Source organism: Oncorhynchus tshawytscha, linkage group LG14 (genome assembly GCF_018296145.1).
Source record: "Oncorhynchus tshawytscha isolate Ot180627B linkage group LG14, Otsh_v2.0, whole genome shotgun sequence".
NCBI classification, from domain to species: Eukaryota; Metazoa; Chordata; class Actinopteri; order Salmoniformes; family Salmonidae; genus Oncorhynchus; species Oncorhynchus tshawytscha.
In genome coordinates, this window is record NC_056442.1 from 57,697,614 (window position 1) to 57,705,113 (window position 7,500).

At 49.0% G+C, this 7,500-nt stretch overlaps 1 protein-coding gene across 1 annotated transcript in view; it reads left to right on the forward strand.

Moving 5' to 3' along the window:
- Positions 1-7,500, forward strand: part of LOC112242427 (tyrosine-protein kinase receptor UFO-like) — a 53,492-nt gene that overhangs the window by 45,259 nt on the left and 733 nt on the right. The gene's annotated exons all lie outside the window — the stretch shown is intronic.

Consider the following 7,500-nt stretch of genomic DNA (forward strand, 5'->3'; position numbering starts at 1 on the left):
AGAGAGAGGGGGAGAGAAAGAGAGAAAGAGAGAGAGAGGGGAGAGAAAGAGAGAGAGAGCAGAGAGAGAGAGAGAGGGGAAGAGAAAGAGAGAAAGAGAGAGAGAGAGAGAGGGGGAGAAAGAGAGAAAGAGAGAGAGAGAGAGCAGAGAGAGAGAAAGAGGTTTTGTAACTTCTGTGAGTGTAATGTTTACTGTTCATTTTTATTGTTTATTTCACTTTTGTATATTATCTACCTCACTTGCTTTGGCAATGTTAACACGTTTCCCATGCCAATAAAGCCCTTGAATTGAATTGAGAGAGAGAGCAGAGAGAGAGCAGAGAGAGAGAGAGAGAGAGAGAGCAGAGACAGAGAAAGCAGAGAGAGCAGAGACAGAGAAAGCAGAGAGAGAGAGAACAGAGCAGAGAGAGAGAGAGAGCAGAGAGAGAGGACAGAGAGAGAGAGAGAGAGAGAGCAGAGAGAGAGAGAAGAGAGCAGAGAGAGAACAGAGAGAGCAGACAGAGAGAGAGCAGACAGAGAGAGAGCAGACAGAGAGAGAGCAGACAGAGAGAGAGCAGACAGAGAGAGAGCAGACAGAGAGAGAGCAGAGAGAGAGCAGAGAGAGAGACAGAGAGAGAGAGAGAGAGAGAGAGAGCAGGGCCACATGTGGAAACAATCAGCCTCAAACACTTCCTGATAACATCATCTATGCCGCTCCCTCCCTCCGCCCACAGCCTGTTTGGTGTGTGTGTGTTGTGTGTGTGTGGTGTGTGTGTGTGTGTGTGTGTGTGTGTGTGTGTGCTAGAGAGCGCAAGAAGCAAAGACAAAGAACGCTTTAAATTCTCGAACTGCAACAAAGGAAATGAGCACCGTGGTCTCCTCACACACACACACACGCACACGCACACACACATATTCCTAGTGCTATTTTCAGCATGTTATTGGGGATGGTTCTCTCTGGTACAAAGTGGTGAGAAGGAGAGAAGGAAAAGGGTTGAGAGAGAGAGAGAGAGAGAGAGAGGGAGAGAGAGAGAGAGAGAGAGAGAGAGAGAGAGGGAGAAAGAGAGAGAGAGAGAGAGAAAGGAGAGAGAGAGGGGGACAAGAAAGAGAGGGAGAGAGAGAGAGAGAGAGAGAGAGAGAGAGGGGACATGAAAGAGAGAGGGAGAGAGAAAGAAAAGGATTGAAAGAGAGGGAGAGAGAGAGAAAGAAAAGGATTGAGGGAGAGAGAGAGAGAGAGGGGACATGAAAGAGAGAGGGAGAGAGAACAGTGTGTCTCTTTGTTCCTCCATCAGTGCTGAGACACAGTAGAGACCCAGTAGAGACACAGTAGAGACCCAGTAGAGACCCAGTAAAGACCCAGTAGAGACCCAGTAGAGACATAGTAGAGACAGTAGAGACCCAGTAGAGACACAGTGGAGACCCAGTAGAGACCCAGTAGAGACCCAGTAAAGACCCAGTAGAGACCCAGTAGAGAAACAGTAGAGACCCAGTAGAGACCCAGTAGAGACATATTAGAGACAGTAGAGACAGTAGAGACACAGTAGAGACACAGTGGAGACCCAGTAGCGACCCAGTAGAGACCCAGTAGAGACACAGTGGAGTCCCAGTAAAGACCCAGTAGAGACCCAGTAGAGAAACAGTAGAGACCTAGTGGAGACTGTAGAGAGACAGTAGAGATACAATAGAGCCCCAGTAGAGACCCAGTAGAGACATATTAGAGACAGTAGAGACCCAGTAGAGACACAGTAGAGACCCAGTAGAGACACAGTGGAGACCCAGTAGAGACCCAGTAGAAAAACAGTAGAGACCTAGTGGAGACTGTAGAGAGACAGTAGAGATACAATAGAGACCCAGTAGAGACCCAGTAGAGATACAATAGAAACCCAGTAGAGAGACAGTAGAGACCCAGTAGAGAAACAGTAGAGACCCAGTAGAGACCCAGTAGAGACCTAGTAGAGACCTAGTAGAGACCCAGTAGAGACCCAGTAGAGACCTAGTAGAGACCCAGTAGAGACCCAGTAGAGACCCAGTAGAGACTGTAGAGAGACAGTAGAAACCCAGAAACGACCCAGTAGAGACCCAGGAGAGACCCAGTAGAGATACAATAGAGATACAGTAGAGACCCAGTAGAGACCCAGTAGAGACCCAGTAGAGACCCAGTAGAGACTGTAGAGAGACAGTAGAAACCCAGAAAGACCCAGTAGAGACCCAGGAGAGACCCAGAGATACAATAGAGATACAGTAGAGACCCAGTAGAGACCCAGTAGAGATACAGTACAGATACAATAGAGACACAGTAGAGACCCAGTAGAGACCCAGTAGAGACCCAGTAGAGATACAGTAGAAACCCAGTTGAGACCCAGTAGAGATACAATAGGGACACAGTAGAGACTGTAGAGAGACAGTAGAAACCCAGAAACGACCCAGTAGAGACCCAGTAGAGATACAGTAGAGACCCAGTAGAGACCAGGTAGAGAGACAGTAGAAACCAGGTAGAGAGACAGTAGAAACCCAGAAGCGACCCAGTAGTAGTAGAAACAGTAAAGACGTATTAGAGACAGTAGAGACCCAGTAGAGACAATAGAGACCCAGTAGAGACACAGTAGAGACCCAGTAGAGACACAGTAGAGACCCAGTAGAGACACAGTAGAGACCCAGTAGAGATACAGTAGATATACAATAGAGACACAGTAGAGACACAGTAGAGACCCAGTAGAGATCCAGTAGAGACCCAGTAGAGAGACAGTTGAAACCCAGAAGCCAGTAGTAGTACAAACAGTAGAGACATATTAGAGACAGTAGAGACCCAGTAGAGACAATAGAGACACAGTAGAGACCCAGTAGAGAGACAGTTGAAACCCAGTGGCCAGTAGTAGTAGAAACAGTAGAGACCTATTAGAGACAGTAGAGACCCAGTAGAGACAGTAGAGACCCAGTGGGGACCCAGTAGAGACAATAGAGACACAGTAGAGACACAGTAGAGACCTAGTAGAGACCCAGTAGGGACAGTAGAGCTCCAGTAGAGACAGTAGAGACCCAGTAGAGACCCAGTAGAGACAGTAGAGACCCAGTAGAGACAATAGAGACACAGTAGAGACACAGTAGAGACCCAGTAGAGAAGCAGTAGAGACCCAGTAGAGACAATAGAGACCCAGTAGAGACGGTAGAGCTCCAGTAGGGCTCCAGTAGAGAAACAGTAGAGACCTATTAGAGACAGTCGAGACCCAGTAGAGACCCAGTAGAGACAGTAGAGACCCAGTAGAGACATTAGAGACCCAGTAGAGACAGTAGAGCTCCAGTAGAGACCCAGTAGAGAAACAGTAGAGACAGTAGAGACCCAGTAGAGACAATAGAGACACAGTAGAGACACAGTAGAGACCCAGTAGAGACCCAGTAGGGACAGTAGAGCTCCAGTAGAGACAGTAGAGACCCAGTAGTGACAGTAGAGCTCCAGTAGAGACCCAGTAGAGAAACAATAGAGACAGTAGAGACCCAGTAGAGACAGTAGAGCTCCAGTAGAGACCCAGTAGATACAGTAGAGCTCCAGTAGAGACCCAGTAGAGAGTGTAGAGACCCAGTAGAGAAACAGTAGAGACCCAGTAGAGACCCAGTAGAGACAGTAGAGCTCCAGTAGAGACCCAGTAGAGATACAGTAGAGACCCAGTAGAGACAGTAGAGCTCCAGTAGAGACCCAGTAGAGACAGTAGAGACAGTAGAGCCCAGTAGAGACCCAGTAGAGACCCAGTAGAGACAGTAGAGCTCCAGTAGAGACCCAGTAGAGACAGTAGAGCTCCAGTAGAGACCCAGTAGAGAAACAGTAGAGACAGTAGAGACCCAGTAGAGACAATAGAGACACAGTAGAGACACAATAGAGACCTAGTAGAGACCCAGTAGGGATAGTAGAGCTCCAGTAGAGACAGTAGAGACCCAGTAGTGACAGTAGAGCTCCAGTAGAGACCCAGTAGAGAAACAATAGAGACAGTAGAGACCCAGTAGAGACAGTAGAGCTCCAGTAGAGACCCAGTAGAGACAGTAGAGCTCCAGTAGAGACCCAGTAGAGAGTGTAGAGACCCAGTAGAGACCCAGTAGAGAAACAGTAGAGACCCAGTAGAGACCCAGTAGAGACAGTAGAGCTCCAGTAGAGACCCAGTAGAGATACAGTAGAGACCCAGTAGAGACAGTAGAGCTCCAGTAGAGACCCAGTAGAGACAGTAGAGACCCAGTAGAGACCCAGCAGAGACAGTAGAGCTCCAGTAGAGCCCCAGTAGAGATACAGTAGAGACCCAGTAGAGACAGTAGAGAGACAGTAGAGACCCAGTAGAGACAGTAGAGCTCCAGTAGAGACCCAGTAGAGAAACAGTAGAGACAGTAGAGACCCAGTAGAGACAATAGAGACACAGTAGAGACACAGTAGAGACCTAGTAGAGACCCAGTAGGGACAGTAGAGCTCCAGTAGAGACAGTAGAAACCCAGTAGTGACAGTAGAGCTCCAGTAGAGACCCAGTAGAGAAACAGTAGAGACAGTAGAGACCCAGTAGAGACAGTAGAGCTCCAGTAGAGACCCAGTAGAGACAGTAGAGCTCCAGTAGAGACCCAGTAGAGAGTGTAGAGACCCAGTAGAGCCAGTAGAGACCCAGTAGAGACAGTAGAGCTCCAGTAGAGACCCAGTAGAGATACAGTAGAGACCCAGTAGAGACCCAGCAGAGACAATAGAGACCCAGCAGAGACAGTAGAGACCCAGTAGAGACAGTAGAGCTCCAGTAGAGACCCAGTAGAGACAGTAGAGCTCCAGTAGAGCCCCAGTAGAGAGTGTAGAGACCCAGTAGAGAAACAGTAGAGACAGTAGAGACCCAGTAGAGACAGTAGAGCTCCAGTAGAGCTCCAGTAGAGCTCCAGAGAGCTCCAGTAGAGCTCCAGTAGAGACCCAGTAGAGACCCAGTAGAGAAACAGTAGAGACCCAGTAGAGAAACAGTAGAGACCCAGTAAAGACAGTAGAGCTCCAGTAGAGACAATAGAGCTCCAGTAGATACCCAGTAGAGACCCAGTAGAGACAGTAGAGACCCAGTAGAAACCCAGTAGAGACATACCCAGTAGAGCTCCAGTAGAGACCCAGTAGAGATACAGTAGAGACCCAGTAGAGACAGTAGAGCTCCAGTAGAGACCCAGTAGAGACAGTAGAGACCCAGTAGAGACCGAGCAGAGACAGTAGAGCTCCAGTAGAGCCCCAGTAGAGCTCCAGTAGAGACCCTGTAGAGACAGTAGAGCTCCAGTAGAGACCCAGTAGAGAGTGTAGAGACCCAGTAGAGACAGTAGAGACCCAGTAGAGACCCAGTAGAGACCCAGTAGAGACAGTAGAGCTCCAGTAGAGACCCAGTAGAGACCCAGCAGAGACAGTAGAGCTCCAGTAAGAGCCCCAGTAGAGATACAGTAGAGAAACAGTACAGACCCAGCAGAGACAGTGGAGCTCCAGTAGAGACCCAGTAGAGCTCCAGTAGAGACCCAGTAGAGACCCAGTAAAGACAGTAGAGCTCCAGTAGAGACAGTAGAGACCCAGTAGAGCTCCAGTAGAGATACAGTAGAGCTCCAGTAGAGCTCCAGTAGAGACCCAGTAGAGACCCAGTAGAGACCCAGTAGACCCAGTAGAGACCCAGTAGACCCAGTAGAGACAATAGAGACCCAGTAGAGACCCAGTAGAGACAATAGAGACCCAGTAGAGACCCAGTCGACCCAGTAGAGACCCAGTAGAGACAATAGAGACCCAGTAGAGACAGTAGAGACCCAGTAGAGACCCAGTAGACCCAGTAGAGCTCCAGTAGAGCTCCAGTAGAGACCTAGTAGAGACCCAGTAGACCTAGTAGAGACCCAGTAGATACCCAGTAGAGACAATAGAGACCCAGTAGAGACCCAGTAGAGACAATAGAGACCCAGTAGAGACCCAGTAGACCCAGTAGAGACCCAGTAGACCCAGTAGAGACCCAGTAGACCCAGTAGAGACCCAGTAGACAGAGTCTTCTGAACAGCATTCTGAATCACTCTTTCTGGCTGCTCTTTGCAGTGTTGTCTGGTTTGGTCCTTGAGTCCTTAAACATCCTTTAAGCCTTAATAAAGACACATTCTTTACATTATCTGACTCCCTCTTCACCCTCCTCTCCCTCTTCACCCTCCCCTCCCTCTTCTCCCTCCTCTCCCTCCTCACCCTCTCCCTCCTTTCCCTCCGCTCCCTCCTCACCCTCCTCCCCTGCTCTCCCTCCTCCCCTGATCTCCCTCCTCACCCTCCTCACCCCCTCCTTTCCCTCCTCTCCCTCATCTCCCTGCTCACCCTCCTCTCCCTCCTCACCCTCCCTTCCCTCCTCACCCTCCTCTCCCTCCTTTCCCTCCTCTCCTCCCCAGCCCATTTTCCCCAAATCTTTTCTTCCCAGCCGGCCACTCATCTACAGGCTGCAAGCTGTCAAAACAACCCAGGGACGGCCAGCCCACTACATCCTAACCCCTAGCCCCTAGATCTTGGCCTGTAACCCCTAGCACAGATGTGGCTCCTGTATCCCCCACCACACCGTGATCTGATAGCTAATAACTGTTAGCTGTTGATGTTAGCCTGAAATATCACATTTACATACATATTCAGACCCTTTACTCAGTACTTTGTTGAAGCACCTTTGGCAGCGATTACAGCCTCCAGTCTTCTTGGGTATGACGCTACAAGCTTGGCACACCTGTATTTGGGGAGTTTCTCCTATTCTTCTCTGCAGATCCTCTCAAGCTCTGTCAAGTTGGATAGGGAGCGTCGCTGCACAGATATTTTCAGGTCTCTCCAGAGATGTTGGATTGGGTTCAAGTCCATTCTGAGACTTGTCCCCAAGTCCATTCTGAGACTTGTCCCCAAGTCCATTCTGAGACTTGTCCCCAAGTCCATTCTGAGACTTGTCCCCAAGTCCATTCTGAGACTTGTCCCCAAGTCCATTCTGAGACTTGTCCCCAAGTCCATTCTGAGACTTGTCCCCAAGTCCATTCTGAGACTTGTCCCCAAGTCCATTCTGAGACTTGTCCCCAAGCCACTCCTGTGTTAACAGAAGCGGATATCGCCCTGTTTCTGCTCTGCGTGCATTATTCGGTGTTTTACGTTGTACTATTTCGAGTCTCATAGCAAAGGGTCTGAATACTTCCGTAAATAAAGTATTTATTTATTACATTTCAATACTCTCACGCCCTGAACCTTAGAGGTCCTTTTTATGCCTCTGTTTTGGTTTGGTCAGGGCGTGAGTCGGAGTGGGCATTCTATGTTTTGTGTTTCTATGTTTTCTATTTCTGTGTGTTTGGCCGGGTGTGGTTCCCAATCAGAGGCAGGTGTCGTTCGTTGTCTCTGATTGAGAACCATACTTAGGCAGCCCTTTTCCCACCTGTGTTTTGTGGGTAGTTTTCTGTTTTATTGTGTGTTTCTGCACCAGACAGAACTGCTTCGGTTTCGTTCCTTCTCTTCGGTGGGTTTGTTATTCAGTGTTCAGTTCTATTAATAAATCATGAA